Source organism: Phyllobates terribilis, unplaced genomic scaffold (assembly GCF_046119375.1).
Source record: "Phyllobates terribilis strain yellow unplaced genomic scaffold, ASM4611937v1 Scaffold_2__4_contigs__length_985480577, whole genome shotgun sequence".
Lineage (NCBI taxonomy): Eukaryota > Metazoa > Chordata > Amphibia > Anura > Dendrobatidae > Phyllobates > Phyllobates terribilis.
In genome coordinates, this window is record NW_027362762.1 from 443,070,149 (window position 1) to 443,083,033 (window position 12,885).

The window sequence follows — 12,885 nt, forward strand, 5'->3', positions numbered from 1 at the left end:
AGGAACACGCACTCGCGCACGGACCTGCCGCTGGCCTAAGCATTGCTGTGCAGAAAAAAATCTTTGAAATTGATGTGGCACTGAATCCGAACTGTGACTCTCTTCATTCTCAGAATCAGGGGGTTCCTCTTGTTGGAAGCCTATTGATCAAGAAAAGATAACATATCCTAGTGCTATGCCATCAATTTTTAAAGGGGGCTGTAATCCATTTATAAGAGTCGAGTTACTTCATGCAAGTTGTGGTAGGGAAAAGACATTTTAGGCTCAAAATGGAAATATTAAAAAGTGAGTATTTTCCTAACTGTGGCATTTTATCTATACGGATTTACACGTAGCTAACAAAATGACAAAAAAGGAACCATTACCTAGATCTCATCAACTACCCAGCTAACGAGTAAACTAGGTCATATAGGACAAAATCATTTTGTTGGTAATGAGAAACTTGTACAGTAGCCTAAATAATTTTATTGGTTAAAAGTTATCGTGAAAGACACATTTGCACTAATAAAGCTTTATTGATTTTATATTTGCATTGGATTTTTTTCATACGTATAGTTCTTTATTGTGAATATTTGATTTATGTAATATGAACCTTATTCCATAAGGACAAAGTTGTAGTAGATACGCAGTAGAATTCCTTGGTCACGTTCACATTTTGTCTACAGTTTCAGGCTTTGTTCACACTTTCAAGAAAATCAGCAAAGGTGCGGTAAATTAAACCGGCCTCAAAAATCACTCAATATCAATAGTAAGAAATGCAGCAGGGAGATAACATGGTTGTCATATGGCTTTTATTCTCAGATCTTTTAAATGGTATCATTAAAAGATCGATTTTATTCATGTTAGTATATGTTCTCTCCCTTCTGCACTTTCAAGTGTTAGCACCACATTTTATCCATATGGAGCATCTACAGTATAAGTGCTCACCAACCCAATATTATTCATAGACCTTTTTAAAAATGCAGAATTCTTCATGAGATGCCCCATATTCCTATTAGAAACACTGTTTTCAAAGTTCATGGAAGAGACTATAGTGCAATATATCTTTCTTTGATATAAGTCACCAATACATGCTCAGCAGCTGTGGATAAAGGCAAAGGATTTTTATATCAATACAATAAAACATTATGACTTTCACAGAGTTAAAATTATATTACATTAGTACAATATACTAAGTACGCAATTTCTAAACCTTTTTTTTTATTATTGTAATTCTATTCCCACCTTTTACCTACCTCCTACTCCATCTTCAACTCCTTTCCAGGCCCCATTGTGTGGGTTGTGGAGGGGAACCCGCCGTAAAACGTGACACAAAACCACTTCAAGAATCCACATCGTGCAAAGCAATTCCAAAACGGCTTGCTGTGCACATGTGCCGTCTTAAGTCGCGTCTTTTAACCACTTCAGGGTTTAGAAACTGTGACGCGGCTAAAACAAGTAACCTCTTCATTCGTCATGCGGCTTTGTTTGGAAGTCACCCGCTCTATACACTTGAAAGCATAAGCAAAGATGTTGGAGGCAGAATTACAAAAAAACAACAAAGCTGCTTCAGGAAAAAGACATATAAATGTGGCAGTCTACCAATCACTTAGGGTGTAATCAGCAAGGTAGATAGAAATAAAATTTATATTTTATGACCCTATTCTTAAAATAAGCTCATGTGAAAAAACCTAGGATGCCTGTTTATATTGTATGTGTTGTTCTAAGTGGTCTCACAATTCATGCAAGAGATTATATATATATATATATATATATACATACATACACACACACACTGCTCAAAAAAATAAAGGGAACACTTAAACAACATAATATAACTCCAAGTAAATCAAACTGCCCACTTAGGAAGCAACACTGATTGACAATCAATTTCACATGCTGTTGTGCAAATTGAATAGACAATAGATGGAAATTATTGGCAATTATCAAGACACCCTCAATAAAGGAGTGGATCCGCAGGTGGGGACCACAGACCATATCTCAGTACCAGTAATGCTTTCTGGCTTATGTTCTGGTCACTTTTGAATGTTGGTTGTGCTTTCACACTCGTGGTAGCATGAGATGGACCTTACAACCCACAGAAGTTGCTCAGGTAGTGCAGCTCATCCAGGATCGCACATCAATGCGAGCTGTGGCAAGAAGGTTTGCGGTGTCTGTCAGCGTAGTGTCCAGAGGCTGGAGGCGCTACCAGGAGACAGGCCAGTACACCAGGAGACCTGGAGGGGGCCTTAGGAGGGCAACAACCAAGCAGCAGGACCGCTACCTCCGCCTTTGTGCAAGGAGGAACAGGAGGAGCACTGCCAGAGCCCTGCAAAATTACCTCCAGCAGGCCACAAATGTGCATGTGTCTGCACAAACGGTTAGAAACCGACTCCATGAGGGTGGTGTGAGGGCCCGACGTCCACAGATGGGGGTTGTGCTCACAGCTCAACACCGTGCAGGACGCTTGCCATTTGTCACAGAACACCAGGATTGGCAAAGTCGCCACTGGCGCCCTGTGCTCTTCACAGATGAAAGCATGTTCACACTAAGCACATGTGACAGACGTGACAGAGTCTGGAGACGCCGTGGAGAGCGATCTGCTACCTGCAACATCCTTCAACATGAGCGGTTTGGCAGTGGGTCAGTAATGGTGTGGGGTGGCATTTCTTTGGAGGGCCGCACAGCCTGACTGCCATTAGGTACCGAGATGAGATCCTCAGACCCCTTGTGAGACCATATACTGGTGTGGTTGGCCCTGGGTTCCTCCTAATGCAGGATAATGCCAGACCTCATGTGGCTGGAGTGTGTCAGCAGTTCCTGCGAGATGCAGGCATTGAAGCTATGGACTGGCCCACCCGTTCCCCAGACCTGAATCCGATTGAGCACATCTGGGACATCATGTCTCGCTCCATCCACCAACGTCACGTTGCACCACAGACTGTCCAGGAGTTGGCGGACGCTTTAGTCCAGGTCTGGGAGGAGATCCCACAGGAGACCATCCGCAACCTCATCAGGAGCATGCCCAGGCGTTGTAGGGAGGTCATACAGGCACGTGGAGGCCACACACAATACTGAGCCTCATTTTGACTTGTTTTAAGGACATTACATCAAAGTTGGATCAGCCTGTAGTGTGTTTTTCCACTTTAATTTTGGGGGTGACTCCAAATCCAGGCCTCCATTGGTTAATAAATTTGATTTCCATTGATGATTTTTGTGTGATTTTGTTGTCAGCACATTCAACTTTGTACAGAACAAAGTATTCAATGAGAATATTTCATTCATTCAGATCTAGGATGTGTTATTTGAGTGTTCCCTTTATTTTTTTGAGCAGTGTATATATATATGCCTATATACACTGCTCAAAAAACCTTGTGGGTTTTCTGCCAGTACACCTCCCTAAAAGATGCAAGAAAATCTGATCAAAACACTGCATGTATCCCAAATTAGTATTGCAAAAAATATCAGCCCCGGACACAGAAAACAAACCTCACAAGACTCCACAATTAATTATTTTTTTTAACTTAAATGAAAAAAAAAAAAAATCTATGCAAGTTTAGTATCCGCATAACAGTACTGACCTGGAGACTCATGCTTCCAGGTAATTTTTTACTACACAATGAATTCCGTAAACACAAAAACCAATGGCAGAACTGCAATTTTTTTTCAACATTTCACCTCACCACACTTGAAATTTTTCCCATTTTTTATAGGGAAAATATATATTCTTGTACCGTGTTAGCCAGTAGATAGAAAAATATTTAGATTTGAGAGTCCTCAGTGGTTGATACCTTTTAATGGCTAACTGAAAAGATGGTAACGAATTGCAAGCTTTCGAGACTACTCAGGTTATGCTAGCCTGATGAAGAGACCTGAGTAGTCTTGAAAGCTTGCAATTTGTTACCATCTTTTCAGTTAGCCATTAAAAGGTATTAACCACTGAGGACTCTCAAATCGAAATATTTTCCCATTTTTTACTACATTACAAGGTAAAATGATTGGTGTCATTCAAAACTACAATTCTCTTAATCCTCTCCTCCATTGCCGGTGTCTGCGGGAATCGCACTGTACTCAGGTGACATCAGAGTGCAGCGCGATGTATCTCACGCACCCATAGACTTGTATGGGTGCGTGCGATCTGATTCACACATCCATTCGCTGCATGGGCGTGAGAAAATAATGGCAGATGTGCACTGCCCCACTGTCTTACACTGGCCCGAGTACAATCCAATCTTTTTTATCAGATTGCACTTTTCGGATTTATTCGCTCGTGCGAGCGAGCCCTTGTAGTTTTTACAGATTTGGGTTAATTTTATATTTCAATAGATGGTACTTTTATGGACACGTTGATACTAAATGTGATTTTATTTTTTTGAAGGAAGAGAGAGAAAGCGGTGTGCAAAAAACACTGGTATCACCACAAAATACTATAATATGATTTTATTAAACAAAAAAAGATGAATAAGAACAATTTAAAAACATTTAAAAAGCAAAACATGCTATGTTACTGCTACACGCGTACTGGCATTAGCTGGGCAGTCTCTTACTTCATATGGCGCCGCTCCTTTGCCCTATCTCTGCATGTGGTATTTATACTTACTTGATAATATATGTGCAACATCCCAGTATATAAATGATGAACTGTGAACCTCCACTTATGTCTCTTACCCCTGATGAAGCCACACTAGAGGTGGCGATACGCGTGGGGTTTCCAGCTCCTCCGCACCTATTGTCTGCACCTTATTTCAGGTATTTTTCCTGGCTCTATATGATTGCTTCCACCATGTTCGTGTGACCTTTTTTGCATAATTTGCACAATTTTGCACGCTCATGCATTATTGTTCTTACTAGATGAGGCCTGTTCTTGATTCATTGTTTTATGGTCACTCCGTACTTCATCATTTATTGTTCTTCATTATTATATGGTCTGTGGTGCTTTTGGAGGAGAGGTGTCTTGTCCTATTATGGACTCATCTGTTGGATTGGAATCAACATAGCATGTTTTGCTTTTTAAAAGTTTTATAAATTGTTCTTATTCATCTTTTTTTGCTTAATAAAATCATATTATAGTATTTTGTGGTGATCCCAGTGTTTTTTGCACACCGCTTTCTCTCTCTTCCTTTATATTATTTCTTGGTGTGCTATTGGTTGATCCCCGGCCTTATTAAGTTAGTGCCCTCGGTTCCATGTATTTTATTTTTTTGAACACTTCTTTACTCTTCACTAGGTTAAAGGGGGGCGGGTGATTCCAATTTTTTATCTGATGATGCTTCACTTGAGCATCCCAGTAGGCATTGGGATTCTTAAATGAAGAGTCATCAAAAGGAAGCAGAAAACTAGAAAAGCTGGTGTAGTTAAAGCATCACTCCAGCAGTTTTTTTATTTCACCGCTGGAGTGGCACTTTACACCTCAGTCCCATGCCCCAGTCGTATACTTGACGCGCCCCCTGGGCCGTGGGGGGGGGATACCCGGAGCCGGGCCCTGTAGATGCTGGGGGTTGTAGTCACCGTGGCGGCAACCCGGTACGTGACCCAGGGCGGTCAAACCAGTGGCAGTGTATGTGTATAGGTTATATAGTCCGACTACGCTACCTGTGGATTGCGGTTATGGAGAACCGCCGCTGCGGAGCAGTCCACTGAAGCTGGTGGTATGTGCAGCAAGTGTAGTATAACTCCCCACAGGAAGAGTGTAGCTTCAGGGCAGCGCAGGTGAATGATGGTGGTGATTGTGCAGGGCATGCCAGTGCAGTGAGTGCTGGCGCGGTAAGAAACACGGAGACAAGATGATGCAGTCCCAGGGTCTTTACTCACGGTTATCAGTTTCCAAGTTACACTGCAGATCATAACTTTCCACGTCGTGCTGTGCGTACTCAGTGAGGGGCTCAGTCCACCCTCAGGTATCTCCAGAGCACTTTTCAGGACCCCGTTCTGTGTACTTTCCTGGCCTCTCTCCTTGTACCTCACACCTAGCGGCACCTCTGTCCAGTGTCCTAGGGCCTTGGCGGGCGACGTGTGTTCCGTCCCCTGGCCCTATGTGGCTACCTTCCTGATGGCTGGTGTGGGCGGCCTGCTGACTTAAAGTGCTGCAGCCTCCAGTTCCCAGTTGAGCCTTGTAGTCTCTGCTGGTTGAGGGATCCGGTTCCCTTTCTTCTGGCCTGACCCCCCTACCTCCTGGCAGCGGCGGGCGTACGGGTGGTAGCTGCACGGCCCGTACCCCTGGGGTCCCTTCGGTTCCTTTCCTGGAGCCTTCCTGCTCCCTCTTTCCTCTCCTTCCTCCTTCAGGCTCAGGCCTCTTGACTAGGCCTGCCTGTGGAGCAGAGCTCGTACAGAGCCTCTGCTCCCGTCTCCTCTCCTCACCACTCACTAACCGACTCTCCCTTCTCTCTCTGAACCAAAATGGTTCCTTCCTTTTATACCTCCTACTCCAGTGCTCCCCTTAACTACTTCTTCCACCCATTCGCTACCTGGTTCCCCCTCTCTAGGTGGTTCCTCCGCACTCCAGCCAGGGATCAGGGACAGTTGTGCTCTCCCTTAGGAGCATTGTCGCCCTGTCCCCCGGAAATGTGGTGTAGTGAATGCAGTGTTAGGGTCCTGAGCCATACTCCTTCCTTACCTGAGAGTGAGATACCACACCTCTGGATGAGATGCAGTACCTCTGTGGCGACCGAACCCTCAGGGGCGCCACATACTCACCCTCCAGCGTCTGGGTGATAAATGCAGAATTGGTGACTTGTTTCTATTATACCTTTTCTCTGATTGTTTCTCACTTGGTTTTGGTTCCCACTCCTGAGAAAAAATACTGACCAAATACTGATAGTGGGGCCGTGGCCTTAGAATTAGAATCTTCTCCAGCGCCGCAAACTTAACAATTCTCTAAAATTACAATTCAGTTTTCCGCTCCGCTGGCAGTACGCAGCCAAACGGGGTCGGAGGGAAACAAACCACGCTCCATGGGAGTGGCGCTATGCGCATGCGCAGGAGGGGAGGCAGAGCAGGGCACGTCACAGGGCAGTCACAGTGACATGCAGGGAGGGGGGGAATATGGTAATTTAGCACAGAGGCGGCGATTTAGAGGAATAGTAATTAGATAGGAGGGGTTTGCCTTGCGTCCCTAGGACGCCAAGCATCTGGAAAACAGACTTTATAAAACCAGATTTCTCTGCAATCAGACCTCTGCTATATACAGGTAAGTATAGATTTACTTTTCTATCACCTGTATGCCCATAGTAGAGGTCTGATATCGCCCGGGGGTGACAGATTCCCTTTAAACTGGTTATTTTCCTATGTGCCAACTGACACGCAAGTGACAGTAGTATGATTGTGCAAACCGCTGCCATCTAATGGCCAGAACCCAAATAACATCTCTTATGTTTATACATGTTAGGGTATGTGCACACGATGCAGAAATGCTCAGGATTTTTTCCTGAGCGTTTCTGCATCTCTCTGGCAGGAAAAAACGCATGCGGATTGTACATGCGGTTTCCTGCCAGGGACATGCGGAAATGAAGCGGTCTTCACTTTCATTTCCGCATGCGGGTTGACAAGCGCTTCCCAAGCGATTTTAGCATCACTTGGAAAGTGCTTGTCAACTTCATACTATATAAATCCATGCAAATGGCATGTATTTATATAGTGTGTGATGTCAAAAAATAAAAAATAAATATATACTTTACCCTCTGATGGCCCCCGGTGTCCTGCTTCATCGGTCCCGGCTGCCGGCAGTGAAGACTGTAGGACCTTCCGACGTCAGCGTCACGTGACCCGTCACATGACTCTGACGTCAGCGAAGGTCCTTCATTCAACCGCGAAGTGCGCGGGAAGCCGGCAGGACGCAGCGCGGGCCGTCAGAAGGTGAGAATATATGTATTTTTTATTTTATTCTTTTTTTTTTAATGGTACCTGGGTCTGGATGAGAGTCCTCTCCTCCACACCCGGGTACCATCCGCACATTAGACCGCATGAAAAGCGCATCAACATATACAGTGATGCGGATTTCATGCGGTCTAATGCAAGTCAATGGCGGCAAAAGAGCAGCGTTTCCGCAAAATTAATTGACATGCTGCGGATTTTTGACTGCAGCGTTTACGCTGCGGAAAAATCCGCATCATGGGCACAGCACATGCGGATTTCCATTGGGGAACATTGCTGCCCTTCTACCATGCGTTTTTCATGCGTTTCCGCGGCGTTTACGCACTGCAAAAACGCCGTGGAAACGCATGAAAAACGCATCGTGTGAACTCAGCCTAATAAATATCTGCTAAACACATTTCATGTTTATAACATCTTTTATGTTTACACAGGTAATCATATCCAGTAAAACAGCTTTAGATGGGAGTGGAGTGGAAATCTTCAACCACCCCCTCACAGGCGCACACTCCTGAAAAACGTGCACAGCAGAGCTCACGTTCGCTCTGCCGCCACCATTGCGGTCTATGGTCCTGTCAGAGCATACGTCCAGACCCTGTTTTGCGGGGAATTTTAGGACATATGCGCCCACGGGGCCACAGAACGCAATGTGAAAGCACCCTAAGGCTATGTGCACACAATGCAGAAATGCTCAGGATTTTTTCCTGAGCGTTTCTGCATCTCCCTGGCAGGAAAAAACGCATGCGGATTGTACATGCGGATTGTACATGCGTTTTCCTGCCAGAGACATGCGGAAATGGAGCGTTATCACTGACATTTCCGCATGCGGATTGACAAGAGCTTTCCAAGCGATTTTAGCATCACTTGGAAAGTGCTTGTGACAACTAGGTCACACTATATAAATCCATGCAAACAGCATGGATTTATATAGTGTGACCCGAGAGAGTGGTAAAAATAAAAAATAATGTATACTTACCCTCCGATGGCCCCCGGTGTCCCGCTCACTCCGTTCTCCCTCGCCGGCAACATTGAATTGAAAGACCTGCCGACGTCAGCGTCACGTGACCCGTCACATGACTCTGGCGTCAGCGCAGGTCCTTCAACTCACTGCAAGTGCCGGGAACCAAGCAGGAGCGGTGCGCGGGCCGACAGAAGGTAAGTATACATTTATTTTTTATTTTATTCTTTTTTTACAGATTTTTTAATGGTACCTGGGTGTGGATGAGACTCTCCTCTCCTCCACACCCGGGTACCATCCGCACATTAGAACGCGTGGATTACGCATCTACATATACAGTGATGCGTAATCCATGCGGTCTAATGCAAGTCAATGGCGGCGAAAACGCCGCGTTTCCGCAAAATTACTGGACATGCTGCGGATTTTTGAGCGCAGCATAAACGCTGTGGAAAAATCCGCATCATGGGCACAGCACATGCGGATTATCATTGGGGAACATTGCTGCCCTTCTACCATGCGTTTTTAATGCGTTTCCGCAGCTGCAAAAACGCTGCGGAAACGCATCGTGTGCACACAGCCTAAGGCTATGTGCCCACAATGCAGAAACGCTCAGGATTTTTTCCTGAGCGTTTCTGCATCTCCCTGGCAGAAAAAAACGCATGCGGATTGTACATGCGTTTTCCTGCCAGGGACATGCGGAAATGGAGCGTTATTCACGGACATTTCCGCATGCGGATTGACAAGCGCTTTCCAAGCGATTTTAGCATCACTTGGAAAGTGCTTGTGACAACTAGGTCACACTATATAAATCCATGCAACCAGCATGGATTTATATAGTGTGACCCGAGAGAGTGGTAAAAATAAAAAAATAAATGTATACTTACCCTCCGATGGCCCGCGCTGGCTTGCTTCGCTTGGTGCCGGCAGCGGTGGATTGAAAGACCTGCCGATGTCAGCGTCACGTGACCCGTCACATGACTCTGACGTCAGCGCAGGTCCTTCATTCCACTGCGAAGTGTAGGGAAGCAAGCAGGAGCGCAGCGCGGGCCGACAGAAGGTAAGTATACATTTATTTTTTACAGATTTTTTAATGGTACCTGGGTGTGGATGAGACTCTCCTCTCCTCCACACCCGGGTACCATCCGCACATTAGAACGTGTGGATTACGCAAGTACAGATGCAGTCTTGCGGAATTGGCGCGTTCTAATGCAAGTCAATGGCGGCGAAAACGCAGCTCTTCCGCAAAATAATTGGTACTGCTGCGTTTTTTTCCGCAATGATAATCCGCAGCGGAAATTTCCGCAGCATGTGTACAGCACATGCGGATTATCATTGGGGGACATGGCAGGCCTTCTACCATGCAGTTTTTAATGCGCTTCCGCAGCTGCAAAAACGCTGCAGAAACGCATTAAAAACGCATCGTGGGCACACAGCCTAACACAGGTCAGCAATAACCAGCAGTGAGCAGCCACTCTGAGGACAGGGCAATGCTAAAAAGCCGTCTACTGCTTCACTAGATGCCTGTACAGGTGTGTAATGAGGCCCTGGCTTTACAGTCAAAGGCCTGGAGTGATAATGGGAAAACCAGTGCTATCTGCAAGAAGAGCCGGACTGACTGTCACTACTTGATATGAATTTAATGAGTTTCCCTTTAGGAGACAGCACGAAAGTAGGCGGGGCGTAAGGTGACGTTCGCTTTATGTGTACCGAGAGGCGGGCTTGGCGGGAGAAGTGACGTCAGAGCGTGTATAGTGAAAGGGTTAATCACTATTACTACTGAATCTGATATGAAAACTCGTCCTTATTAATAACCGCAGAGTACAATGCGGCTTCCGTCCACTAACGTGCAAAACTGTACGTGTGTGCACTGTGGGCTGCACGGCAAACCGCGCTCGCGTACTTTTCATTCCAGACGTCACTGTGACTCCAACCCACTTGTTACACGTCACTCAGGCGGGAAATTCAACTGCAAATACTGAACCCGGAAAAAGAAGAAGAGCTCCGTGTGGTCTGGCGGTAAGTCGCAGCGGCCATTCCTACAGAGTCTGCGCTAGGGACTGCTCCTGTATGACAGTGCTCTCTCTATGTGCAGGTCACTGTCATCTACAAGATGCTGGCCCTGACTCCATTACTATAGAGGCAGCGCTAGGGACTGCTCCTGTATGACAGTGCCCTCTCCCTCTCTCTATGTGCAGGTCACTGTTATCTACAAGATGCTGGCCCTGACTCCATTACTATAGAGGCAGCGCTAGGGACTGCTCCTGTATGACAGTGCCCTCTCTCTCTATGTGCAGGTCACTGTCATCTACAAGATGCTGGCCCTGACTCCATTACTACAGAGGCAGCGCTAGGGGCTGCTCCTGTATGACAGTGCCCTCTCTCTATGTGCAGGTCACTGTCATCTACAAGATGCTGGACCTGACTCCCTTACTATAGAGGCAGCGCTAGGGACTGCTCCTGTATGACAGTGCCCTCTCTCTCTATGTGCAGGTCACTGTCATCTACAAGATGCTGGCCCTGACTCCATTACTATAGAGGCAGCGCTAGGGACTGCTCCTGTATGACAGTGCCCTCTCTCTATGTGCAGGTCACTGTCATCTACAAGATGCTGGCCCTGACTCCATTACTATAGAGGCAGCGCTAGGGACTGCTCCTGTATGACAGTGCCCTCTCTCTATGTGCAGGTCACTGTCATCTACAAGATGCTGGCCCTGACTCCATTACTACAGAGGCAGCGCTAGGGGCTGCTCCTGTATGACAGTGCCCTCTCTCTATGTGCAGGTCACTGTCATCTACAAGATGCTGGACCTGACTCCATTACTATAGAGGCAGCGCTAGGGACTGCTCCTGTATGACAGTGCCCTCTCTCTCTATGTGCAGGTCACTGTCATCTACAAGATGCTGGACCTGACTCCATTACTATAGAGGCAGCGCTAGGGACTGCTCCTGTATGACAGTGCCCTCTCTCTCTATGTGCAGGTCACTGTCATCTACAAGATGCTGGACCTGACTCCATTACTATAGAGGCAGCGCTAGGGACTGCTCCTGTATGACAGTGCCCTCTCTCTCTATGTGCAGGTCACTGTCATCTACAAGATGCTGGACATGACTCCATTACTATAGAGGCAGCGCTAGGGACTGCTCCTGTATGACAGTGCTCTCTCTCTCTCTCTATGTGCAGGTCACTGTCATCTACAAGATGCTGGCCCTGACTCCATTACTATAGAGGCAGCGCTAGGGACTGCTCCTGTATGACAGTGCCCTCTCTCTATGTGCAGGTCACTGTCATCTACAAGATGCTGGCCCTGACTCCATTACTACAGAGGCAGCGCTAGGGGCTGCTCCTGTATGACAGTGCCCTCTCTCTATGTGCAGGTCACTGTCATCTACAAGATGCTGGACCTGACTCCATTACTATAGAGGCAGCGCTAGGGACTGCTCCTGTATGACAGTGCCCTCTCTCTCTATGTGCAGGTCACTGTCATCTACAAGATGCTGGACCTGACTCCATTACTATAGAGGCAGCACTAGGGACTGCTCCTGTATGACAGTGCCCTCTCTCTCTCTATGTGCAGGTCACTGTCATCTACAAGATGCTGGCCCTGACTCCATTACTATAGAGGCAGCGCTAGGGACTGCTCCTGTATGACAGTGCCCTCTCTCTCTATGTGCAGGTCACTGTCATCTACAAGTTGCTGGCCCTGACTCCATTACTACAGAGGCAGCGCTAGGGGCTGCTCCTGTATGACAGTGCCCTCTCTCTATGTGCAGGTCACTGTCATCTACAAGATGCTGGACCTGACTCCCTTACTATAGAGGCAGCGCTAGGGACTGCTCCTGTATGACAGTGCCCTCTCTCTCTATGTGCAGGTCACTGTCATCTACAAGATGCTGGCCCTGACTCCATTACTATAGAGGCAGCGCTAATGACTGCTCCTGTATGACAGTGCCCTCTCTCTATGTGCAGGTCACTGTCATCTACAAGATGCTGGCCCTGACTCCATTACTATAGAGGCAGCGCTAGGGACTGCTCCTGTATGACAGTGCCCTCTCTCTATGTGCAGGTCACTGTCATCTACAAG